Raw genomic sequence first — 27106 nt, forward strand, 5'->3', positions numbered from 1 at the left:
TGTCCCGGTGGGGAGGGTGGGGGGGAGGCCCGGTGATGGGCAAGGGCAGGGGCTGCCGCCCGCGCTCGGTTCCCAAGTGCAGTCGCTGAAACGGGTCGTTGATGAAGGACTAAACTTACTCGAGGAAAAGAAAACACGCTCCAGCAAACACTGAAGTGTGACTATCCGAGCTGTTAAAGGAAATAACATTTTAATTGGGTGAATCTGTTATGCACAAATGTTACAGGCGATAAAACTCCTGCTAAACGGGAACCCAGTAATGAGATGAACCTGTCGAGGGAACAAATTGCCTGCAAATCAGAAACAGGCTTCCGAGGCGCTCCAGCAGCTTTGGGGCTTCCATTATTCTGCTTGGCTGAAGCTCGTGCCGCCCCACAGCGCTGGAGCCTTCTGGCAGTGTTTCCTCACGACAGCCACCCATGCAGAGTCATGGTCTGCAGGAGGAGTGTGGGTAAGCGTTAGCGAGCTGTAGAGACAGCTAGAAGTTTGCCTTTCAGAGCTTTATGTGTTTTTTGGCTGGGTTAGACGCATGCAAGAACTAACTGTGGGCTGGGTGCCAGGTTGGCAGCAGTGGTTCTGGTAGGACAAAAGTGGAAAGGGGTGTTGGGAGAGCATCCCGGTTCTGGCTGGTGTGCTGGGACTCCAGTGAGGAGAGTGCCTGGCCAGTCCTGGTGTGATCCTGTGGGGTGCTATATTGCCTTGGGTATGTTTTGGCCTCTTGCCACCTGAGTTTGCCAAAGAGATTTGGCAAACTTCTCCCTGGTGCTTGTACACCAGCCCTGCTGTGGGGGTGATGCCCGCTCCTCTCTTTCTGGGGGTACCAGCATCCTGTCCAAAGCAGCTATTTCAAGTCCTAGTCCCAGCTGTATTTCATGCTTCACCATGTGTGGCTCCTAGAAGCAGCACAGAGCCAGTGTTGGAAGAGCAGCAAGGAACGTCCCCCTGCTCAGATGAGCAGGTTTTTTTGTAAAACAGAGAACCTCATCTTTGTCCTCTGCCTCATCTGGGTGTAGGGCACAAGTGCTGCTGGAGCCTGAACTCTGCACACATGGGACTTGCTCTAGCAATACTTCATCTCTGTGTTTAAATGCTGTATCCAGAGGGGTGGAGAGAGGCATCCGACTCTTACCTCTCCGCTTTCTGGATCTGTTTGGTCAGAACACAAATGCAGCTACGCCTTCCTAAGGAAGCTGCTGGACCTCCCAATTGCAGGGAGATACCAGAAACCATGGTGCAAATGTACTTTAGTGGCTCGGGGGGTATAAGGCAGGCAAATGCCTCTCCTGCTTCCCCCATTTATTTTTCAAATCTCTTTAAGACCAGTGTGATAATTTTGGAGGCCTGATTCATGCTTGGGGGTGACACTCCTGTGTGTTCATTCATCAGCTCACATCTGCTTTGGCCTCTTCAGGGACTCGGTGAGCTCGGTTCCCTGCTTTGCCTCTCACTTACTGTCATCTGCTGGAGATGAGGACACTTTTTAATCTGATTTCGTGGCTGCCAGTTGTGAATGCAGTGAGCCTCGTGCTGAGCCAGCTAGCTCAGGAAGCTAGCGGTGCTGTGTTCATAGTCTTTTTCTGAGTCATTTCTTTCACTGGCTTGTGCAAAGGATGCTGCTGTTTGTGACCTCCTGGTTGGCAGACCCTTGCACCTGAGCACACTAGAGCCACCAAGAACCAGCTGCAGGGAAGGAGGCATTGGGGCTAAATACCACTGCTTTTTGATGGGCAGTTTTAAATTGCTCTGTTCAGCCCATCATCCCACAAGTAGCTGCTGTCATTTTCTTTCAAATAGCTACCTTCAGGCTACTTGTAGACATCAGGCTACAGAGGGTGGATGCTCCAGGGAGGTGGGAAGAGCTTTCTCTTTCTGTATCTGGTGACAAGGACGCTGGACAGAAATCTGCAGACCAGAGAATTTGCTGTCACTATTCTCCATCTGTGAATTAAATACCTCTAGAAACTGTCTATGACATTTAGTTTATGAACTGGCAGATGAAGTACCTGAAGGCAGGGCAGAACCATCTAAATAAAAATTATCTGGAAGCAATGAGCAGGGGGTGCATGGTGTATGGGTCGGGATCTTCAGGTCTAACAGCCACATCTAACTGGGTAAAATGGTGGTGTGGCTCAGTCTGGGTCTCCATGCTGCCCATGTGATACGCGTTCCAGCAGTATCGCAAGGATCAGCTTTTACTGGACTCCCATCCCTGACCCCACCTGACGCAACTCCCTGTAGTGCAGGAGGCCCAGAAAGATGAGTTCCCAAAAATTACTGCTCCAGGACGCTTCTCGCTACTGCATCGCCGGAGATGACGCTTGTTCTAAACGACTCTCACGCTGACTTCCCTGATGCCTCTGTCCATACATGTTTGTTCTCTGAGCAGCCCCATCAGCTTCCAGCCTTTTTGCTTCCAGGGTGGCCGAGGCGCCGGAGCCGTGTCTCCCACCACTAGATAGAGCTAGGCCACCGCAGGGAGCCTTGGAGCCGGCGGCTGAACTGGCTGACGTGTGTATGAACGCTTAAAAGCATTAATAAGCGAGTGCTGCGCTGGGGCCTTGCCGACACGGGCTTGGCGTGGCGCAGGTGGTGGCTTGCGTGCGGAGCTGCCCGCCGCAGGCGAGCGGCTGCCGGGGAGAGCAGGACGTGGTGCTGCTCTCCCGCCTGCGCCTGGTCCTTGCAAAGCCCACACTGGGATGATTTTTCCCAGTGTCTGAGTGCCACAGAGTGGTTATGTATCTTTATTGCTCTGAGCAGGTGTCTCAGTCGCTGCTAATGGACTGTAATACACACAGAGCTGACCCCAAAATGATGTCTTCACAGAAATTGCCTGTCTGGGGAGCTTCTGCTGTAAAAGCCCAGAAGCACCAGGCTGGGTGAATTACTGTCATCTGCAAAGCGTGTGCATGAGGGGTCTCTGGGTGCTTCCCCTTCTCTGACCCTTTGCTCTTACTGCATCTTTCCAAATTGGGTATCCCGCAGGATAGAGGGGCCAAGGGAACTAAGAGGGATCGCTTCCCTTTTGTCTGTCTGCGCAGCACCCTCTCCCCTCCATGGCTGTCCCTGCAGTGCAGATAGGCACTGAGCAGAGGGTATGATTTGGTGGAGGGGACAGAGCGGGGCATGGGGGTGCCTCCTTGGGCCCTGGCAGGCAGTGGGTGCGGGCAGTCTGCTCCCCACAGCCCCCGGTTCACACCGACACTGAGCAGAGCCAGAACCAGCTGCCCTGATGCCTGGCTTCCCCCATACCTGTACTGCGAATGTAAAGGCTGTTTGGGGGCTCCCTGTAACGTCTCGCCGTAGCGAGCAATTTCCCTACTGATTCTGCTCCCTCTGTATTTGCATGGTGAGCTTCCCCCTCGTCTCATTCCTCAGCTCATCAGCTATTCATTGATCTTTGCCAGGCTCCTCCAGCACTCATTCATCACTCTCACGCCCGCCATCCACTTTCAAAATGTTTCCTATTTTTCCGGTGATGTATTTCCCTGTTCAGACAAGCTAATCTTGCGCCATCAATAATCGGGGTGCAGCTGTGCTCCTGACCTCTGTGCTGGCACAGGCACACGGCTCTGCCCTCCGTGGATGGAGCCAGCCGAGCTGCGGGGGCCTTCTGGGAGCCGCTTCCCTGGCTGCTGGGTCTCTGTTGCAGCAGGTCATCCCTCCCCTTGGGGACTTAGAAGCGTGCAGATGGAGGTGATGCCCTCATGGCCAGGAAGGGCTGTTTTCCCATAGCTGGGCGGGGGGGGATGGTCTTCAAGAAGGTGAGGCAAGGGCCTGAGGCAGAGCAGCCTTGCTTTAAAGGGTCTGGCTTTGCGGTCTGCTCTGGGGTGCCCAAAGCCTCATCTTTCTGCCACAACTTGGTGTGGCATTTGCAAGCAGCCTTGGTGGGCAGAAAACTGGGGAAATGGATCGGCATCTCGGCTGGTGCCTCTGCTTCTGGCTCATTCCATGCTGCTGGCGTTCAGTGTCCCTGCAAGTGACAGCTTTATTTGTGCCACTGGCATCAAGAGGATGAGCCACGCGTCAGGCATGGGTGAAATGGCTGGTGCCCTTGTTCCCTTGCAGGAAATGCAGACACTATAAATTACTTCTTTCCTCTGGCTGCTGGGTGTCTGCAGGCCACTGTAGCTGTCAGGGTGATGTACACAGGACCAGCTAAAGTAACCAGCCTTTGTGTCAGCACTTGGGCACTGTCAACACCTCTGGAATGCACCAGCATGGAGCAAATGCAGGCTTTGTTGCCTATTCAGGTGTTCTTGATACTTTCCAAAGTGGGGACCCTGCTGCTGTGCTGAGTGATTTTGTGCAAAGACTCAGTGCCAGGTATCATGTGTGCAGTGGGCAGGGGGACATGGCATCAGGACTGACAGCAGTGGTGAGTGTCTGGGGCACTGCAAGTTGTCTGCTGAGACACATTGTGAAAATACACTCATGACCAGTTCGGACGTGCTGATGAGACAAATAGCTTCTGCTGGAGTGGAGAGAGATGCCTTTTTAGATCTTGTAGGTGGAACTATAAACGCTTGCATAAGCCAATTCACAGGAGCAATACAGATCAGGGTGACTCTTGTGTTTGCAACCCTTGTTGAAATCACATTGGCATGAGCACTCAGAGCAGGAGATACATGGTTTGCATTTTAATTAGCACTTGCCCTCCAAATAAAAATGCATCTTTAGAACCTCATTAGCAGAGCCAGTTCAAACTCATATAGCAATGATTTAAATGAGCAACAACAGACCAGGCAGGTTTAGTCTGAGTTGATATCAGAGGTGAAGCTGCTGAGTGTCTGACCCTTTCCATCCCCGTTAAGGCCATTGGGGAAAAATGCTGTCAGGGGTTTGTGTTTGGAAGCCTTGGCTGAGTAATCTGGTCTGTCTGATGTCAGGCAGTTGCTGGGTAACTCTTGCTTCTCACTGTGATCTTATCTACTGATGTTCATTGAGTGCTTCCCCATGTCCACAATGTCATTCTTGCTGCTGCAGTTGGTGGCTAAAAGCCTCTGGCTTTTCATACCCTTTTTTATTTTGTGCAGTTGTTACATGGCAGAGGTGGTTGTGCTGAGAACTTTTCACAGCTGGTATAGTTGGAGCACCCTTTATTGTTGACTTCTGGTTATTGTTTGGAGTACTGTAGGAAGCAGGACATAAATCAGAGCAACCCAGGAATAACTTGTTACAGGAAGGTGCCTCAGACAATGTATTTAATTGCTTTAATATTTTTTACACAATTTTGGCCATCTCTAATAGTGATTGCCGCTAGATTTATTCCTTGTCCTTCCTCAAGCTCTGCAGGCCTGAGTGAACATGTATGGCTTCACAGTGCCACAGTACAGGCATGGTCTGCAGGTGCAGATATGCCTCAAGTCATGTCTTTGATGGGGCAGTCAGGAAGTCTTTGGCAAAACTGCCCTATGCCTGTGCAGGGGTGAGGTGCTGTCCCTGGGCAGACTCACAAATACTGGCTCTGTGTCCTGAGGGCTCTTTGCCTTCACGCCACAGATGTCATTGAAGGCAAAGCAGCTAAGTCCTGCTTTAGTGGGCGCAGCAGCAATGTGCCTGCAAGGCTGGAGCATCCTCCTTGTTGCAGAGTGGTACTGGAAGCCACTGGAGCACCATTCTTGCTGCAAAAAGCCAGCTCCCCCAGAGATCCTGCTATCCAAGGCATCTGCTAGCCCCAGCCAGGGAGAAGTTTTCCTCCATCGCCGCAAACTGAGATCTGCAATGATGCTTTTAAATGCCCTCGCTCTACTTCACAGTACAGAGCAAAGAAAACCAGGCTTGGGCTAATTAAGCTGGAAACACAACATTGCAATTTGTAGCTGATTAAATCTTTCAAACAATATTTATGTTAATCTCCTTCTGATTTATTTTCTTATAATGCCTTGACTAGGACATAGTCCAGTGCATGGGGAAATGCTTCCAGATGGAGCACAGTCCTCCTTGCCAGATGCTTGAAGCTCAGAGTGAGGACTTTTCACTCACTGTGGTTACAGCCAGGAGAGATGATCCTGTCCATTTAGGCCATTTTTGTACATAGAGGGGGATGCCGAGCTGCAATTCTTGTTTCTGCTGCAGGAATGAGTCCGCCTGTAACAGGAGAGGGCTGTGAAACAGCGCGTGGGAAGGGGCATCCATGAGACAGCCAGTTCTTGGCTGGGGCTGTTCTGCCTTTCGTACACACACCTTGTGTCTCTGAACGAGGGCTTTGCTGTCTCAAGAGGAGGCTGCTGTAAAATGCTCCTTTGAGTTTATCTCTGGAGATTATAGGGGCCTATTACAAAAACCCAGTTTCCGTTTACATGCTGCACATGCATACCCACTTATACTGTCCTCCAGCCCTTCTTCCAGCTCCAGAGTTGGCAGGATGCCTGACAAATTTCCACAGGATACTGATTTAAGGAATTAGTCCGTAGAAGCATAGACAATAGAGACAGAAGGGACCTTGAGGCCATCTGGAGAGTCCGCTTCCCCAGACAGCATCCCCTCTCCCGAGTCACTCCAGACGCATTTGTCAGATTTGCTCTCAGCTCCCTTTTCTGGAGGAAATTCCACCTGGCTGCTGCTCATCTTCTTCCTATTTTCCAGTTCCTTAAAAAAATATTTATTGGGACTGGAATTTTTCAGCGGCTTAAAGGTAATGTGGTCTGTGTATGCCCAACTCTTCTCTTTTTTTCTCCCTTTTTCAAAAAGGTTGTAGTTTGCCCTTTCTGTTCTTGACACCTTGGAGATGGCTGCAGGATGAGTCCCGGGGTAGAGGGCTCTGGGCAGTGCAGGTCAAGGTGGGGATGTGCTGGGGGACAGGGGTCCCATGGGCTGCCACTGCTGCCAGAGCCCAACTGCTGGAGCGATGAACAGCCCGTGCTTGCAGGGAGGATAGCTCCAGAGGTCAAGGGGTTTTCACTGCGGAATTGTTAAATTAACTATTCATTTAATTATATTTTGATTAAATTAGATCTTTTTTTTTTTTTTTTTAATTTCACCAGCAAATGATTCTCTGCATAATTAATGCCAGCTGATTCTGCTAATTCACTTACTGCTGCTGAAGGGACACAGGTTTCGATTGCAGTCTGAGCCACGTGCTGGTTGCCAGGAGCTGGTATTGCCTGTGCTGTGTCAGGAGCTGCCCTGCAGGAAAGCTATGCTGTGGCTCTGGGGCTCCCCGGGGAGCACTCTTGTCCCCGGGGCCTGGGGGTCTCTGGGACGGGGAAAGCACTGGATCAGACCCCTCCTTGCAATGAAGCTATTCAGTTTTATTCATGAGCCCGCTCTCCCCTGGGTCTATGATGATGCTCTCCACTAACTCTGCCCACAGGTTCTGGGCAGCTCTTAGAACCCTTCGAGGGAGGCAGAATGCAGCAGACTGTGTTTAGGATGATGTGGGGGCCAGCAGCCACGCGTGGGGCAATGGGACAGCATAGGAGCAGCGGTGCTGGAGCTCCCATGGGGGACTCGGCAAGAGAAGCAAGAACATGGCACAACTTGACCCTGCTTCTCCTTGGGGACAAACCCCAAAGCATCTCCTGCTTCTCAGGGATGTGCAGGAGCTTGCGGAGCTGTCATTACTGTGGGCTGAGCTGATGAGCTGTCTCCTGATGAGAAACAAATTTAGTTAACCTCAAATTAGTCAGGAGAATGGGAGACTCTTCTTTGAAACGATGTCATTTAAACCATTGCACCTGAAATTATCCCCACTAGAAATGCAGCTGGAGGTAGTAATTAATTCACCGTGCTCCCATATTAATTCTGCAGCTGGTCTGCTCCAGCATGACTTTGATGAGCCATGTCCAGCAGCAGCTCTGGGCAGGGAGCCCTGGGACAGGCAGCCTGGTCCCCCTTGGTTTCTGTGTGGCTGACCATCAAAAGATAATTTTCAGGTTTTTCTCCTTGGTGTATAGTCGTATCCTTTAAATACCCTTCAGACTCTGACAAGCTTCCCGAGGCATGGAGAGAGCACTTCCCTGCCTCCAGGTGTCTGAAGGCAGAAGTGGTGAGTCTACAGGGATTTGGGGTTTTAATCATGAAAGATCATCTTTTAAAAACTGCAGTGTGAGCAGGACAATTGGTTTAATTATTCTGAGCATGTTTGGCCAAAATCCTGTGCCTGTTACAAGATGTCCCTACCCCTCTCTGCTGGGGGGGGGGACAGCATGTTGCTGCAGTTGCTGGGGAGGCAAGCAGTGGAGCAGGGATCACTGGCAGAGCAGGGACCACCAGCGCCTGGCTGGTCCTGGCAGCCCCAGGGGCTGGCGGGAGGAGCGGCTGGTGGGGGTCTGCAGTGCCTGGATGGGGAAGGCTGGTTTTGGTTGGAAGGCTGCAATCGTCAGTAAAACTAAACTCAGCATCCAGCATGTTCCTGAGAGGCGACGCTGCCAGCAAGGTGCTGCTGCTGTTGGGAGCAGGCTGGTCCCGCAACCGGCCGGGCAGCCGTCCCGCTCCTGCTCGGCCGAGATGAGCATTCGGTACAGAGACCATGTGCGGCTCCACTTGTGCTTTCCGTGGTTAACGCTTCTGCGAATAACCTCTTAGAAATGATTCCAATTAGGCTAGCACATCTCTTTGTAATCTGGATCCCTGTTGTGCTGTCAGACTCAATTCAAATTTAATTTGCAGAAAGTGTATATCGGGCAGCTTTTTTACTTAGCACAAAACTTAGAGGAAGATAACATTGATGGAAAAAATAATACAAGTTCATATTCTTCTTACCTTAAGGAAGGAAAAGAGATGCCAGAAAACTTAGCCAAATTTACATTTTAATGGGAAATGTTACGACTGCCTGCTCCAGGAGACACAAATTGCTTTCCGGATGGGACCCTGACTTTATACTAAAGTGCAGGGAATTAAATCTAGCAGCCTCTGATGAGATGAAAGGGCTATCTAGAAAGGCAGCCACTGCCACCAGCCAGACGTGAGGATGGGGCCAGGCGCTGCTGGCCATGGCACGCTGCCTGTCCCCATCACGCCTGGGGACACAGGCAGGAGGGCCTGGAGGGAGGGAAGGAGGCTGCTGGGACTGACGGATGCAGCTCCTGGCTCCAGGGGCTGGAGGTGTCATGCAGGGGGCTGGAGGGCTGTTTGCAGAGAAAACCTGGGTTTTGCCCATTTTCTGTTCTGAAAACACCTGTTTGTTTCAGACCCTGGGTAACCCTGCCCCTGCTGGGTGTCCCCCCTGCCCTGTCATGTCCCCCCTGTACTTAAGTGGGTGATGGCGGAGGAAGGGCTGGCTATGAGCGGTCTGTCCTTGCTCCCCTTGCAGCGAGGTGGAGGTTCCGGCAGCATTAACTGCACTTGCACAAGTGCCACTTCAGCCTCTCCCGCTGGCAGCTGCAGCAGGAGCCCTGCTGAGAGCCTGTGTCAGAGGCAGCTGCTCTCTTCGGGGTTTCTCTGCCCTCTTGTCTAATTGTTCCTAATCAGAGCAGCTCAAGCCTGCAGACAGGCTCCAGCAGCATGTCTCCGCAATGCCAGCATAGTGTCTCAGACCTTCACGCAGGGACAAAAGCTGTGCCCAGGAGAAGCTGCTGTTAATTTCTTAGCATCTTCAAGCTCTTTGAAGATGAAAACACGGTGCAGTGCTGTGTAGTCTTATCTCTCTGGCAGTGCCTGTCACCTGCAGCCATTTCTGGCACATTCACAAGCTCGGCAAAGGCTCGACCCTGCTGGGACCAAGTCTGGGGAGCCGCAGGGTTGAAACTAGGAATGTGTCTTGCGTCTCCTGCAGCTCTGCTGGGCTTGGGCACATAGCAGCCTCTGCTTGGGCTGGCAGCTGATGTGCTGTTGTCTAGCCCTTGAACTTGCAACAAAAGAGTATGTGAGCTGTTCTTAATATCTCTGGGTCCTCTGAGCCTCCCGGAGCTGCTGGGATGTCCCAACTGTACCCCAGCCTGGTGCCTGCTCCCTTCTTTGCAGGCATAGTTGCCCTGTCCTGGTGATAATGACCCAGCCTGCGCCAGGGATGCATTCGGGGGATTTGCCAGCCTCTGAGCTTGTTTTTCAGATAATTTCTCTGCACTTGAGGGTAGCTGGTTTTGTATACACATTGGATTTTTTTATATTGGCAGCACGATAGGCAAAGAGTTTTAGTGGCATCAGATATTCTTGTTAGTAACGACCAAGGTGTCTGAACAGTTAAACTGACCATTAATAATCCGAGTGGCTCAGCTCACCAGCTATTTATTTACTTCCAAAAGTTGCTGGTAATTATTTTTCCTGCTTCTAAAGTGAGAGGTTGTGACTGCCAGTGTGGACTGGCAGGGTCTTGCTGCCAGTAGCGCTTGTCTGTGCCCTTCACGCCTCCCTGGCTGCACTGGCCTCTCCCAGCCCCGGGAGAGGCAGAATTGGAGCCCAGAGGAGAGAGGACAGCCCCTGCGCAAAGGGATGCAGGCACAGGAGTGCCTGCAGGCTGCGGTCCTGCAGCCGCTGCAGCTGCCTGAGCCGCGGGAGCATCCAGGCTGGTCAGTTCTGCGGGTTGCACCTGTCAGAGAGGCTGTGACCAGTGGCTGGGGGCTGCCCCGGCTGCCTCTCCGGTGGTGCTGCGCTCTGCCTGCACTCGCTGTGGGCAGGGGTCGTCTTGGGGCAGCGTGTGGGCTGCCTCCCACTGGGCAGGCAAACAGTCAGCAAGAAGGAGGGTCTGCTGGCAGGAGTCTCAGAGCCCCTAAAGCGTTGCCGAAACCTCTGGACACCCAGCCTCGGAGCTGGGATGGGGATGCTTCAGCAGGAGGGAGAGCCCCAGGGAGGGGGGTGGCCAAAGCGCATGGAGAGGCACGGGAGGAAGGGTCTGTGTCTGTACCCCTTGCCAGGCTGGCTCTGCAGGTCCCTGTGCCGCTGGGATCACGCTGGAAGGTGCTGCTTTCCTCTGGCGTGAAGCTGGCTGCAGCTGTGTCCTTCACTTGCTCCGCCGGGCAGGGCGGGGGGGTGCACAGGTGGGGCTGGGGGAGCAGAGCTCGCCCTGCATGGGAGCTGCTGGTGGTACCTGGAGTTTGTCCTTTTCCCAGACGGTGCTTTTCCAGTTGTCAGAGCAGTTGTGCGCAGTGGATGGGATGTAAATTCACAGCGTTGTAAGGCAAAGGCATCGCTCAAGCAAGTAGACAGCATGCTTATTGGGGATGCTTCCAATCCAATAAAATAAGCAAAAACATCGCTGTTGGAGGCTCAACCACAGCAGATGCTCCGGCACCCACGAGGCTGCTTCCCTGGGTGAAGCAGTGTCACTGTCTGGAATCCAAAGCAGTGATAAATCATAGGTGACCTTCAGTAATTTATTACTGCCTTGTGCAAAACACTGCTGCTTCTCTGGGCCAGTTCTTGGGCATCTGTCTGGGATCACAGTAATTCCAATCTTTAGCATCGTAATGGGTTTGTCATGGGTTAGATAATGATAAAAGGCTGGGGATGTAGGGGAACAGCAGATACTGAGCTGCTGGAAGCAGAGCAGTGCATGCACCAGTGGCAGCTACCACCAGCGTTTGCTGATGTGGGAAGTGCCATCCGGGGCTGCTGGGTCTGCAGAGCCAGGCAGGATCGCTCAGAGGCACCAGTGGCTGGCTCTTCTGCGCTGGATGGAGAGAGGTTGTTTCTAGCGTTTTCGGGTTGCCAGGCGTTAGTAGGTTCTGGCCTTCTGCTGCACACTCTGTTTATAGCAGTAGGACTAATGCTGTTAGTGATAAGTGATGGGAGAAGCGCCGAACACTCCGCATTGTTTGCAGCGTGGCAGATGTTCTGTTAATGATACGGAACAGCTCAGGGCGAGCGCTGTGGGTTTAGATTTCACAGTAACTTGCTGAGCTCCTGCGCAAATGCGGAGCCAAGTTTGGAGGCGGTGGGGCAGAAGTTGTAGAGCTTGTTGGTCACAGACATGGGCTGTTGGGGTAAAGCCGTGGGCTGGAGCCGCATATTGGGGCCATGGTGGAGTGGCGGGTGTTTGGTCCTTCAGAAACCTTAGTGGGCACCTATTTGGGTCTAAATTACAGGTTTTGGTGCTTCAGCTTGGGCAGTCAGTCTTGCACTGTTACCCTGGCAGCAGGGATGCTCTGTGCTGAAACACAGCAAGGGCTTGGGACCCTTCCTGCCAGCGCTGGCGTGAGAGCAGCCGGTCATGCTAATGCAGACGTGGGCGCTCATGGGGTTTGCCCTGGTGCTATGCCAGCCTTGCCGGCCCTTGTCCTGAATCGCACCCTGCTCACTCTCGGATGCTCTGCCCCTGCGTCAGCATTTCAGCGTCTAGGAGGACTTTGAGGATGCCCTGTGATGCTCAAACCCAGGCCAGGCCTAACATGCAGGTGCCTGAATTTAACCAGCTTGCTTTGTGTCTGCGAGAATAACGTGAGCTTAGCTGGAGTGAATGTTATTTCCCCCAAAAAAGTCACAGGGAGAGAAAAGACTATATAAAAGCAAAAACTTCCCCTGATACTTAAATTGCGAGGCAAAATTTACATTTGGATTTTGGAAATCAATAGCAATTCACAAATAATTCTCCTGTGCTGCTACAGGTCATCCATCAGCTTTGTATCTCTGCTCAATAGAAGCCATTATTGGTTTTTGTTTGTTTGTTTGTTCAATATTAGTGGTTTGTTCAGCTGTTCTCCAGGTCTGTATTATAATGACAAATTACAGACTCGTGGGCTTTTTTTCCAAATAGTCTTAGAAAATGCAGATGGATGACATCATTACAGTGCCACTGAGCCAGAACACACCAGCAGCAGCAGCTGTGAACATCTGGGATGAAATGGTGCCGAGGAGGGCATGTCCCCAGGCAGGTGAGCACCAGGCGAGCCTGGCTTTGGGTGAGCAGGCTGGACCTGCAGGAGAGGCAGCTCGGGCATGCCCCTGCCTCCATGCCCATTCATTTCCCCCCACGCCGTTTATCCTTGTGCCCGACGACAGGCTGGAGGGAACAGGGCTCTTCGGGTATTGCTTCTGCTTCTCTGGTCTGCCCCGTCCCTCGCCCACGTTCACATCCTGGCCGTGTTGGGGAGCTCCCGGTGGCGGTGGGCTGCACTCAGCATGGTGCAGCCCACCCTTGTGTGGCAATTTTGGGGGGAGAGTGGCCATGCAGGCCCGGAGCCCGTGGGGGCACAGGAGGGTCCCGAGCTGGGGTGGGGGGGTCACCTCAGGGAGCGTCCGTGAGCCCAGAGCTGAAGCCATCCCAGACCTGCTGGGCTCTGCAGGTATGGGGCTGTTTGCCAGTGCCGGGCCCACGCTTTTATGGGCAAATTACCTGTGGAACGCCTTTTTAATACTGAAGGAAATAACTTGATTAGTAATTATTGGTGCAGAACACTTGTGGAGTCTCTGCAAAAGGCAAGGACGGGTGGTTTCAGTGGAGCCGCCTGTCAGTTTTGTCATCTAATTATAAGACTCTTCAGTGCCAAGACTCTGGACAGATAGAGGAAAAAAACCCTCAGTGTAATTGTATTGGTCATATTTTGTAGCCACTAATTACCTGCTTCGCAATTAATGTTTCTCTGGCTGGCTGGGGAGCTGTCATGGCCTTGGCTTGGGACAAATAGCGCGATGCTTCTCATTGTACAGCTTCCAGACCTTGTTAAATGTGGGGCTGGGTGGCGAAGGGGATCAGTCCCCTGCTTTGAGCCCAAGCAGCCCCAGCCCCGGCCCTGGCAGTCCCACTGCAGCTGAGCAGGATGGTGCCCTCCGTGTCACCCGTCCACTGCCGCAGAGCCTGTGGGTGCTGCCCCGGGGGAGCTGCTGCCGTCCCAGGGTTCCCGGGTCCGCCGGTGTGCACCCCTGGCTGCCGGAGCGGGGATGCCAGTAACGACCATTGCGCTTTCACCCTCGTTACTGGGAACAAGCTAGTTCCATATCCGTGCACCTTGCCTTGCCTTTTCGCGGCACGTGTGTGTAGTATTCACTCGAGAAACGCGGATCAGGGTCGGCTCTTCCAGCCGGGGAAGGAGAGGCCGGTGCTGAGAGGGGATGCTGCCATGGCTGGGGGGGCTGGCTGGATCCCCGGCGGAGCAGCGAGGGTGCTGACAGGCAGAGCGTGGGCAGGGTCTGGTGGTGGCGGGTCCCACAGTGTCTAGTGGAGGGACGTCACTTTGTAATTTTGCTTTTAAGTGAAACATGTCTAGCACCTCTGTCAAGCACAGCCCCCTTCTGCTCCGTCCCCGGTGCCAGGGGCTCCCTCCATCGGCCTCGGCAAAGAGGGATGGGGCTGGGGCCTGTCCTGCACCGGCACAGCAGGGCTGAGTGCTGCAGGTGCCTTTGGTTCACGGCGGGCTGCCATCTTCAAAGGGAGCCCCCCATAATCCGCCACGCAGTCCGAAGCCCCGAACCCAAGTGCTGTGGCTCCCACTAAGGCTGCTCGTGGCTGCTTTGCCAGGGTGCAGGTGAGACAGGAGGAGAAGGGCAGAGTATGAGCCTGAAGGAGAGGACTGATAAGCACTGAGGTTATTTATTGTTTACTGTTTGCTTCTAAGAAGCATCATTTTCAGCTTATTAATTATGGCAGGACTTGAGCTGAGTGAAAATTGATTTGGAACCCACCATCTAAGTGGTCAAACAGTTAAGTACCTATTTTACGCTTTCTAAACAGACATGGTAATTTTTCTCTTTGCACACTGTTTTACACCACCTTAATTCCAACAGTAAATTGAAATCAAATGAAAAGCAGCTTTCCAGCCCAGAAGGCCTTCCTGGCACATGCATGAGAACAACAGCCCCTATCAGAGAGATGCATCCTGGAGCACCAGGTAGCATAAATGGACAAGCAGAGCCAGCAGACAGATGGACAGAAGAGGGCTGTGCCTGTGTCTGTAGTTGTTCACGTGTCTTGTTTGTGTGAAGTACCTGGTGGAGCTCCTACCATTACCGTGATGCTATTACAAAATGAGACTATCTTCAGCCTTGCAGGTGGTCACAGCTCACCCCATGCTAGTGCCTGTCCCCCCACAAACCCTCATGGGCGGTGAGAATGGGTGTCTGCAGGTGAAGTGAACAGAAGTAGAGGGGCAGGGAGAAGCACCACCTGAGAATGACACGTTCCGGGAAAGGGGCAGCATCCTTCACTGAACAGAAAGAAAACCTCTCGCTGTCCCGGTTGTCTGCAGCGTGGAGGTGAGGATGGCAGGAGCTGGCAAAAGAGGCAGAAGCTGCTGGAGCTCAGACCCACCTGCAGTTGCCTGGCCATGGTCCATGGGGACTTCTAGCCCCACAGCGCAGGAGGGTGATGGGGGGCTGGCAGTCACCGGAGTGCAGGCGAGAGATGCGCTGGTGTCCAAATCTGGGACAAGGTGCTGGACCTGGGGTTGATGGCTCCACCTGAGCTCAGTGTGCTCATAAATCAAAATCTTGATGTGAACTTTAGCAGCATCCATAAATTCTTCATTTATCATTATTAAAGATATGTCAACATTCAAAAATTGATTTATAGCTGGTAATTTAGATCATGGATTGTCTCTGATACAGTAAACTATTCATATCCAAAGCCCATCATGCAGTTTTCTACTTATTAGGGATTAATGACTCATAAAACAGGGCCAGAACAGGTTGTTAGTGTGAATGAAGGGAAGGCTGTGACTGTTGGGGTTTCCCTCCTGAACAAGTACAAAGGTACCCCTGACAAACAGCTAATTGGGTCTATACAGCCCTTTGAAAGCATCCTGGGCTGGGCTGTGCGTTGCGGTGGGTCCTGGCCCTGCTCGGGATGGCTGGGACTCGGCAGGCTGCCACCTGCGAGGCAGAGCCGTGCCAGCCACTGTCAGGCTGCACCACCAGGTGCTCTCCTCTTGAATTTTACAATACATATGTTAAATCTCCAGTTCTCCTTTCCACTGGCAAAGCTTTGAAGTCCTTTATCTCCAGGAAAGACCATCTGCTGCTTCAACACCATGGAAACAGCTTTCAGCAGATAAAAACTTTAGTTTATCATTTTAACTCAGCACCAAATGCCATAAAGTCAATAATTTATTGTGCAGTTTACAAGGTATTTCTCTAAGTCTCTAGTATGGCTGTTGCTTGTTTCTAATGTTGTAGTGATTTTGCATTTGTGTAAGTGCCACAGAATTGACATTATATAGCGAGACAGATTGTCCTGTCTTAAACAGCGTCTCATAGTAAACTAGCAACAGCTGCTAAATTGATATGCTGTGTTGACATACCTTCATAAATAACATATTAAGTCCTAAAATAAAACTCTTCTAACATCTAAATTAAATGGAATCAAAGCTTAAATCATCAGCTAAATACATTTGCAGATGCCAGGCCATTGTGCTATCGGTGGGGCTGGGTTTGGCAGTGGGAGCTGCAGCCTCTTCCCTGAACCAGGGTCCCTCTGTGGCCGCCAGCCGTCTGAAGGGGATACGAGGTTTTGGATACAAGTTCGGGTGAGGTTTACTGACAAGGCTGGTTAAGTGAAGAACATGGTTCCCTGCTAATTGTATTCCTTGGATGCCAGGAGGGGTGACAAAACCCACAGACCCTGACTGCCCCCCCCTCCTGCTGACTGCTCTCTAGCCCACCTGGTCTGCCTTGGCCGCTGCTGGGATGGCGCTCCCGCGGAGGTGATGCCACGAAACTGTCCCCTCTTTTCTGGGACCACGGTGTTGCCAGCCCTGCCTGTTTCTGAAAGCGCCACTGGGCAAATGTCTCGACTGCTTGTGGAGGTGGTGTCTGTTGCTCATGTTTCTGTGGGGTCTGCGTCAGTGACGGCAGCTCTCGGCAGGAGCGTCGCCCTGCCGTGCGGGTGTCCGTGTGCGCTTGGTGCGTGGTCGCGTGGATGGGGCTGTTGCAGACCTTGGTCCGACGGGGATGAAGCCTCCCCCCGGGCGGAGGGGACACCGCTGTGTGGCTGCAGTGGCTTCACATGTCCTGCTCAGTTTTGGAAGGTGGAATGGTTCTGAGGGTGGGTTTGTACCAAATCGTTTACTGATTTGTTGGATTCTTTTGGCTTTGGAGAGGATGTTTTGCATCCCGGTGCCTGACTAATAAAACCTCTGCTTACCCACTGTGACAAACTATTGTATTTTGGTTGAAATATTACAGAGAGATACTGGTGTGATAGAACGTGCAACGTTATCTCTAATAAGCAATTATATTTCATAATATGAATTAATTAAAATCTTACACTTAAACCAAGTAGCTAATTACAGACCTTTTAGCTTAATAAAGATAGAGTGCAGAAAGGGATAATATATATGGTAATTATTGAGTTAAGCAGAATGTAATGTGCATCCAGGGCTCGCCTAGGACATTCTCAGTCAATACTTAATTACTTTACTGCTCTCTGAAGTCTACGTGGCATCTGGCTGCTCTGCTCGTGCTCCTCCTCCCGAGACATCGTCACTGCTGTGATTTACCTGTGGCTGCTCTTCTGCAGTGGCCAGTGGGTGAGCAGGACACCAGGGCAGGAGAGCTGATGTGCCATGGTGGGTCGCAGCCTGCTCTGGGTCCGTGCCTGCGGCGTGGGGGACCTGCTCCGCACTTGGCCCAGCCCGTCCGTCCCACAGCACGTGCCAATGGCCCAGCTCTGCCCGGCTCCTTCCCACAGGGCCTCTGCATGGCTCTGGGCTCTGGCCGTGGACCCCGCTTGGTGCTGCTTCCCAACCCTGCAAAACGCCTTGGGGTTTCTGCTATTGCTCTGTTCTGCAGGGAGGCAATTGTGTTACGAGGCGCAGGTCTGTGCTGGCAGCTGGCAAAGCTTCCCAGCCTTGTGCAGCCTTGTGGCGTGCATGCCTGGTGTGCCCTGCGGAGACCCTTTGCTTCTCTGGCTTGCCTTGATTGAGCATTGTTCCTGGCATCGCACAGCCCTTACGGTAACGCAGAGGAAAAATTTATTTAGCAAGGCTTAAGGTCAGGTTTTGAGAGTTAACAGTTACAGCGTTGGGGACAGAGAGTTACAAGACAAAACAAAACATAAACCGCAGTCCTACGTTGAGTGCAAGGGCCAGGCTGCTCCCTTGGCGCCGGTCCTGGTGCCGCAGGGCTCCCGCGGTGTGCGGCAGCACGAGGACTCGCAGAGCCCCGCTCCCTGCCTGGGGCTGTCTGTGGCCCTGTGTTAATTACGCTCGCTGCCGGTGAAAGCAAAGGCAGTGCTCCTGCAGTGCTCCTTGTGCCTTCCTATGGGACGGGGATGGATGGGAAGTCATCTCAGACCCAACTGCCACATTCCCTCATGGGGATGTTCGGTGAGGCTAAACCTTTCCACAGGTGTGTAAACAACCCCGGAGAGCTGTCAGCACTGAGCGCAGCCATCCTGGCACTGTAACAACGGGACGACAGCTGATGTGAGCTTAATGACTGGATGTGAACTTAATGACTGGCAGGCAATGGGACTTGCTGGCTGGGTAACTGGAACTTGACGCAAAGCCAGAGGTGTCCGGCTGGAAAATTCTGGCTTGTTTGGGAAAGGCCACTGTGATGCCGCAGCACTTGAGCTAGCTAGATTAAGAACAGCTCCAAAAAAACAGCTGTAAAGGGAAAGTGGGATAAGATGTACCATGGGTTCCTCAGCAAGCGATCCGGGCAGGCTGTGCCCTGCGCACCACGGCGAGGCAGGCGTCTGAGCAGTTACTGGCCAGAGAACGGGGGTGCAGGAGATCTAAACTGCATGCATTGCAGTCAAGTGTGAGACAAACTGTTGGCTGTAACACAGCAAACTGAGATTAGAGCAAGAACAGCAAGGCGAGTAAGAACTGGGTAAAGACGGCAGCTGTGGGGCGGTGGCATGGGGCGATGGGGATCCAGCACCCCTTGGGGCTGGGAAATGCACTGCAGGCACAGGGCACTGATGGCTCAGAGCACTGGAATATTTCAGAGGAAAGTGCAGGAGTAAGGTAACTGGGATGGAATTCGTTCGTACAAAGTGCGCTGCTGTGCTTCTGGCCTGGCAACTCTTTCTGCTATAAGCAGAGTTCATCCGCTAGAAACGGCTGCACTGGAGAAAGACTTGAGTTTATTAGTGCGTCATAAGTTGATTCCCTCTGGCCTTCAACATTACCATCCTCTGGGCTGCAGAAAATGGCCTGAGCTGCTTCACAAGGAGGTTTTTCCAGCAGACGCACAGTGGTCTCGTAGGGCTGCGCAGAGGGGCTCGAGCATCACGCTTTGCATCGCAGGTGCCTGTTCGCCCTCTGACGCCTTTGGGCTTGCTGCAGGTGGAGGACTTGGTCCCATCCCCGGGCACATCCGCAGCCAGGAGAGCGCATCGGAGGGACGGTGGCAGGAGAGACCTACCGGCTGCTGATGGCGGTGAGGGCGCTGGCAGCACCGGGCGAGGGTCCTGCTGGCATCTACTTCCACCTCTGCAGCAGGAGGTGGCACTGCCTCCACCCCTTTAAAGGCAAAATGCTAATTTCTGTCTGAGCAAGAAGAGCCACTAATTGTATGGAAGCCCCTTCGTGATATTTGATTTGTGCTTCACACAGCACCCCTGCAAAGGGTTTGAACAAGGATGAAAGCCCCCTTTTAGGAAGAGAGGCTGTATGACTAAGCAGCTCTCTTCCTTTTCACTCAAGTACTGTGCTGGTTGGCAGCTGCTCTGTGCTGGCAATAATTATGTCAAAGCCTGGGGTGCCATCAAGGGTCTCCGACCATCTGCAGGTGAAGAGCTTCTTTCCAATTACTAGCACTGGCATCCCATGTCCTCTTTGGTCCGAGCTGATGTTTGCTGAAGGATATTGGAAGAATTAGTAGATGTATTTCTCTCTAATCCTGTCCCAGGCGACAGCAAAATCAAACTAAAAAGCACCAGATTGCATGCTGTTGTTTTAGGCAATAGCCCAGTGGTATTAATGAAGGTTTTTATCATTCTGGGGGCTGCATTGATTTAGAGAACAAAATATCCAAGGTAACAAAACTGGATGAATTAAAAGCTTAACAGGATGAAGAGGAGTTATAGCATCACAAATTCTTCGGGAACTTGTCTGGGCTATCCCACTCCTTTTTGAGACTGGTGTCCCTGCCAGACAGCATTATCCTTCCCTCAGGGGTTGTTCACATGCTGGATTGCTGCAGTTCCTCTTTCTAGGAAGGAGGCTTTAGAGGAAGGCAGGCTGTGGCGGTGCTGCTTCTGCCCCGTCCCTTGCAGGTGACAGCTGCCTGCCCCAGCTCCCCGGTGGGTCCCCACGGCCAGAGAAGGGGTGCCTTGCTCATGGGCACGCTGCAGTCAGGAAATGGGCAGAAAGGCAGAGGGGTTGCACTTTGTATTTGGCATATTTGGTAGGGATGCAGCGTGGCAGGGCTGTTGGGGGGGTGTTTCAAAAAGCCAGGAGACCATTTGTCACTGTCTGTGTTTTGGCTTGTATTTGATGAGCCAAATAATATAAATAAATGGACTGTATTTGCAAAGGTGGTGCTTCTGCATTTCTAACTGGCATGAACAAGCAGCTTTGGGGAAGAATAGCAGGGTGTGGATGTTTCTGAGAATCTTCTTCAGTCTTTGCTCTTCTTTCCTGGCAATATCAGCAAGCTCTTAAGCACCTCTGCTCTCTAATCTAATCAGTCCTAGGGAAACAGGATTTGCCGCAGTGTCTGACCGCTTAGGTACCCACCAGCAGAATAAATACCAGATATATTTTGTAAGAATGGCCAAAAGCTATCCCAGCAACTTTTAATGCAGAGACAGGGTCTCTGGAGCCTGGAACTCTCCCTGCTTTGTGCTGCTGCTCCAAATTCCATGACTGCCAGCTTTGAGCAAGACTCTGGCAGGCAGGTTCATTGATACAGAGGAGGATACGTACGCAAGGAACTCCAGTATGGAGAAGTAATTACTGTCCTCTCTAAAGCCCTGTGATGAGGACTGATACAGCAGTTCAAGAGCAGTTCACCATCAGCTCACCATCAGCTCTGTACTGGTGCTTGTGTGTGTTTATAAGGGTAAAGAGAAAAAGCTTTTCAAAGAGTGTAAATAACTGCTTGTGACCATAGTCCAATGACAAGACATGCTTGCAACCACCGCGGTTAAAAATGTCAGTTTTGAAAACATGGCTTTGCTCCTCTGTGGGTCTGAGTTCTGCATCGGCTCTGGCTGTTCCCCCGGGATGCAGCCCATCCCCATCCCAACCCTCGGAGCCCACAAGTGAAGTGCTGTGGTCCAGACGCCCGCCTGCTCCAGCCGTGTTTCCCATTTCTATGGTCAGAGCTCATGAGGAGGTGACACGCATCTCTCATCCTCTGCCTGTGCTGCGGGTGCCGCGTCTGAGCCAGCTGCATGGATGCCACTTCTGGGGGCAGTGGGGAAAGGGGCTCTCCTGGGCATGCGGATGGGTCAGATGAATTGGGGTGGGGGGGTGCAGCCCCTTCCTCCTCACGAGCTGTGTGGCTGAGCCTGGCAGAGCCACTGGGTGTGGGGCAGAGGGGCGGCTGTGCCGAAGGATGGGGACGAGAGACAGGGGCTGCTCGGCCAGGACTCGCTAGTCCCACTCTGGCTTCCAGGTGGCAGGGAAAGTCCTAAATTACTACTCATTTCTTATGGACCTGGTCCAAATGCCACTTTCCTGACTACATCACACATGTTTTCCAAGCAGCAACCAGACTGGGTGGTAAGGCTGGGGAGATCTGATTAGTCCTGTTAACGCTCTGTTATTAAATCTCAAGTGATGGGAGGTAATGGTCCCTTGGGGCCCATCTGCCTGGGGAGAGTGAACCTGGCAAAGCTCTGGCTCTGGGTCCAGCCCCTTGTCCTGGAGGCAGGAGAGGGGCTTCTGCCAGATGCTCAGCTCCACTGGGTTGGGTGGGGTGGTCCAGGCAGGGCAACGCTGCAGTGCCACGGGGCACAGGGATGCACTGCCAGCATCCATCCCAGCACCCATGCAGCCCAGGAGCCCTGCTCTCCGGTGAGGGACTGCTTGGCAGGGACAGGGCACCCTTAGGGATGGCTCGGACACCCGGTGAGATGCTGCTGCCTCCAATATGGATGGATGGCTGCAGCTCTGTCGTGTTAAATTGTTTGGCAGATGCCTTGGTCTCGGAGACGTGTTGGTGGGGTTGGCTGGCTGGGATAGCACAGGAGCTGCGTTGCCAGAGTCGCCGTCGCTGTGCCGTGCTGCGGGTTTCCCTGGGGATGTGTTAGGGGATTTATGGGTGTCTTCCAAGGTTTTCTCCTTTATGATTCTTGATGAGTAGATAAAAGGCCCATTTCTTCTTTTAATGGAGTCTCTGATGTTACTGGACTCCCTCCAGTCAGATTAAGGTGCTTTGGCCTGTTTTACTCTAATCAAGGATGATTGAGAAGCGTCTGGCTGCTTCACAGTTGGTTTTCTCACACGTCTTGCCATGCTGCTGCCACCCCTGCAAACGAGAAGCTTCCTGCAAATTATAAAAACAAAGGCTGGAGGAGCTCATCCCCTCCCTTTGCAGGGGCTCCAGCACTCCCTCCTCCCCACCTCTTCCTTGCTGCGGACACATCTCGGGACCATCCCAAAGAGCGTGTGGCTGTGGGATGGGAGCGGGAAAAAGGCTGTGCTGGGGCTGTGCCCACCCTGCTGCTCTCCTGGGGCAGCTGGTGCTGCAGCGACTGCCTTCCCTGGCATGCCGCGGGAGCAGTGCTGCCTGCCCTGCCAGCCTCTGCCATGTGCCACTGTCCAAGGGCAAAGCAAAGTGCTGGAGTCTGCAGGATAATCAGAGCTATTAGAGGCACTCGCGTGCGCAAGAGGGTGTGAAATGCAGATGGATGGAGGACCCTGGGGAGTGGGACAGAACAAGAGGGGACGTGCCCGTGTCCCTGCTGAGGCTGGGGCAGAGGGGAGCGCAGGCTGTGGGAGCCGGCACGGGGGTCCCAGCGTCCCCGTGCCCTGCTCAGCTGTGGGCATCTCTGAATCAGCGCGGAGCAACTCCCCAAGCTGCAGTCTCATTGTATTAACAAGGCACCATTTCTGCATTTTAAGTGCATGCTCCTTGATGTTGCCCTGCCTCTAAATGATCCTGGAAATGTATCGTCTACTTAACTACCTTTTAATTAAAAGTCAGGGATATTAGAAAAGAGAAATCAATTCCTGTCACAATTAAGACTTGGTTTGAACAATTGCGGCATGTTTCAGCGAAGGATCCTCTCTGGACTTATTGATCTGTATTGTCATAATGTCTGCTTTATTACCATGGCTTAGACGGTCTTAAATGAATATTTTGCCTGAATTATGCATGTCATCTGGCAGGCAGAGGAAGCTGCCTGCTGCCAGAGTCTGCAGGGCTTCCAGGCCCCCGTGCCTGCCAACAAGGGCCAGGGCTGGGGCTGGGGCGAGCAGTCTCATCCCCCGTGGTGTTGGGCTTGTCTGTGAGCGTGATGCTTGCACTGAGAGTCCGGCACCTGCTGGAGCAAGCCGGGGAGTCTCAGGGTGTGCAGCCCCAGGAACTGTCTCAAAGCCTGGAGGCAGCCATGGTGACCGGTACTGGGGAGCAGAAATCAGCAACTGGCAGCGCCCACCGGAGCATCCTGTGCCCAGCACGATGCCGTGTCTCCCTGCTCACAGGAGCAGGGCCAGGACCAGGACCAGGACCAGGAGTGCTGGTTAGTACTGAAGCTGGAGCCTTCCCCGCAGGCGGCCGTGGCTCCCCCAGCTGCTGAAGCCTTCCTCTCCCTCTCCTGAGAGGGGCTGCAGGGAGGTCTCCAGCGCTCTCCACTGTGGAAGTGACAGGAGAGTAGGAGGCTGATTAATCAAAATCTAACATGATGAAGGACCTTTTTAAAGGTAGAAGATGTCCCAGTTATGGTTTCTCTGCCCTTTAAAAGTTCTTGAAAACTAGGGGGTCTTGGAGGAAAGAAAATTGATTTCTTATGGTTTCTTTTGTACCTCTGGGCAGAAAGTAAATTCAAAGGGGCCCTGACATGAAAGGTCAGAGTCTCTGTTGCTGCAGCTGATAATGAGGTCTCTCACAGATAAATCAAAACACCTGGATTTCACCACAGAGGAGCTACTGGTTTAACCCAAGATATTGGGATTAGGAAGAAGAGAGGGCATGTGCTAAAATCTTGTCTACTGTGGAAGCAGACTTGGCAGTGGGAATGCCACAGCCCCAGTTACCCTGGGGTCGGGACCATATCCTGCTGCCTCGTGGTGCCTGGCACATCCTGTGCTTCCCTGCAGTTTGGGCAGAGTCTGCCAGCCTCCACCAACTTGCCTTTGTGCCATCACTGCTCGCTCTCTTGCTGCGGTCCACCGGCAGGGACTCCTGTAGCTGCTTTCTCTTCTCCCCCGCACTCCCCCCGGTCCTGCAAGCTGCCTGCCCACCTGCAGCCGCATCACCCAGACTTAGGGGCTGGGGAAAGAGAAACCCCACAGCCTTGACAGCATTTCTTGTAAACCAATGGCCGTGGTTCCTAAGGCTGCAGCCTGCTAGACACCATTTGCTTTGTGATAAATAGGATTCACATAATCATTTCTGGCTCTTATTAATGCTTTTAATCTGCAGACCTCAGGAGCACTGAGGCAGGGAGAGGTGAGCCAGAGAAAACCAGGAGAGAGATGCTCAGAAAAAAAGGAAAGAAGCAGAGAAAAGGAAGTAGGATGAACTCTTTACCTCTCTATCCCATTAGCACATCCACCGCAGATTGCAGAATCCTGTTAGGAGCGGGCCGCTGGCAGAGCTGGAAGGCAGCACAGGGCACTCAGTGCCGGGCTGTGGCTTCGGCTCTGCCTGGCTCCGCAGCGGTGCCCGGGCTCTCCCCGCTCGCAGGCTGCGCAAGCCGGGGTGTCGGGAATGGCCTCGAGTGCCTCCCCCTCGCTGGGACAGCCTCCGGCTTTGTTCTTTGCTCCTCTAGTTTGTGGGTTAAGTGACGCTCAGGCTCCACGTTCGTGCCTTTGGTGTGTGACTAATTGGAGAACTGTCTAATCTTGTCCTCCACTGATGTTACCATTATGCAGCCTGTGATTAAAAATGCTGTCAGCCGCCACTGTTTACAGATAATAATGCTGCTTTCTCTCCATTCCTACACTATCAGCCTCATTAGGAAGGTTTATGGATAAATTAGTCAGTCTGGGACTGAATAATGTGTCCAAATGCATCCACTGAGCGCTGCACCCTCCGACTCTGGGTGGCCAGATGTGAGTCTGGTGACCCTGAACCGCTGTGCAGGACAGAGACCTGGCCCCGCACCAGGGTGACCCCCAGCTCCGGAGCCTAACTGCTGTCGCCATGTTGGCTCTTTTTGTGGAGACCCTTTCAGGGCTGCAGCCCCCCACTTTTGCTACCAGACTGGAGACAGCAGTAAGTGTCTGGGTTGGTAACATTCTCTCTGATGCTTCATTACAGCAGAATCAGCAATACACGCAAAAAGATGCTCTTTTTCCACTCTTGCTGAATGAAACATTCATACATTTCCAGAGAAAGCTACTGGTACGGATGGTGCATGGCCTTTCAGATACAGTAGGAACAAACTGCAGCTGCAGATGGGAACAGGTTGTTTCTGCCATTTGTTATTCTTTTCCCTAATTATAGTGCAGATTGGACACTCTCTCCAGCATTTCCTCCCTTTCTGTTTATTTAAGCAGTATTTTTGCAAACCTACATGGCGATCTCACCCTGGGATGTGAGTGCACTGTTATAATGAAACCAAATTTATTGCTTCCCTGAGCTGCAGGCCTTTTCCCCCAACGCCCCTTCTGCTGGCGGCCAGCGCTGAGCCAGGGGCCGGGAGCGGGGCCGAGTGTGGGGCTGGGGAGCGTCCCTCTGTCCATCAGCAGGACGGAGCTGGCAGGACCCCCGTAGTGGGCATCCTGGAGGACAGCGTGGCCAGTGCCTGGTGGTCCCTCTCCGGGGGCCGCATCCACCCCAGCACGGTGGCAGGCAGAGTGGTGTCACCCACAGGCATGGGAAGGCGTCCAGCTCTCCACTGCACGGTGAGTGCTCTGTAATTACCAGAGAGCTTTAATGGAGCTGGACACACTGTGCTGGTGCCTTATTTAGAGTCTGCCCAAGTGCCGAGTCCTGGAGTGCAAAATGCATCTAGGAATTAGCCCCAGCTGGAGTAAATTGCTAATTATCATTTGCAAAGTATATTACCCTCTTTTATCATGGACAAATGAAAAAGATTCACTCTGCATGACCTCCCTGTCACCCTCACACCATGACTAAGGGATAATTGGCGAGTGTCTTGTGGTGATTGAGTTACAGAGGAGTCCTGAAGTGTCTTTCTTCATCAGTGTGTCATGCAACTTGCATCTTTGATTGCCTAATGAATAGGAGCCAGAGCAGCATTCACCCCAAGGAAATCCACTGTAGCTCAGAGCCGTAACCTCAGTGCCCTTGCTGTTAAGGGACATTTACTGCCACTTTATTGAGGGGCCAATAAAGTTAGAAGTCTTGGTAAATGATTTTTAAATGGTGACCAGTGCAAAGACTTAAACTTAAAAAGCTATTAACAAATAGGGGAAACAGTGTGAAACAGGGAAATCCTGTTTCCTGAGGTGTGCTGACACTTTGGGGTCCCCCCTCGGGGGTGCGTGGGGATGCACACACTGAGCTGTGGGTGCTCTCGGGATCAGCACGAACCAGCCCGGCACTTACTCAGTCTTAAAATTTACAAAGGTTTGGGTTGCAAATTCAGCACAGCGCTGCTCGGAGCAGTCAAGGGAGGTCTGGGAAGAGCGTGGACTGTGGTGAGAGTTTGGCAGTGGGGCAGGCGCCAGCCTCTGCCGTAGCTGCTCTGGAGCATCCTTCCCTGGTTCTCGAGGCCGGACACTCGCCTCGTGTGGCCATACAACCAGCAGGACCAGTCTATCTGAAACACGTCTGACCATGACTGATGGCCACATGCTGCAGGTCCCTTTGTAAAACGTAAACAGCCTGCTGTGAAATTATTTCTGACGCTGGTGAAAATGAAAATCCTAATGACAGCACTTCAAACAGAACTGCTGCAAATTTCTGTAAGTGATTTTAATGAAACCAGCCAGGAATACAAGGAGAGCAAATCAAAGCTAGGACAACTCCTTTGTTCAAATTACACGTAATTGGTATCAAAATTATGATAATGGTTGTTTGCACCATTATACTTGAGGTATATCATCATTTCTATCACAGACCTTGGCTCTCAGAGGCTCAGACACCTGAGCTCTCAGTCAGCAATTCTATCTTTCAACCAGAGGAAGAGAAGAAGAAACAGGGGCTGCCTGAGCGTGAAGAAGTCCGTCTGTGCAAAGACCAGGGTGCTGGCATCCTGCCCTGT

General features: G+C 52.6%; 1 protein-coding gene across 1 annotated transcript in view; it reads right to left on the reverse strand.

The window, feature by feature from the left end:
* The window catches only part of MANEAL (mannosidase, endo-alpha-like), a 37426-nt gene that overhangs the window by 2029 nt on the left and 8291 nt on the right, over nucleotides 1–27106 (reverse strand).

This window comes from Haliaeetus leucocephalus, unplaced genomic scaffold, assembly GCF_000737465.1.
Source record: "Haliaeetus leucocephalus isolate CR32 unplaced genomic scaffold, Haliaeetus_leucocephalus-4.0 Scaffold517, whole genome shotgun sequence".
NCBI lineage: Eukaryota > Metazoa > Chordata > Aves > Accipitriformes > Accipitridae > Haliaeetus > Haliaeetus leucocephalus.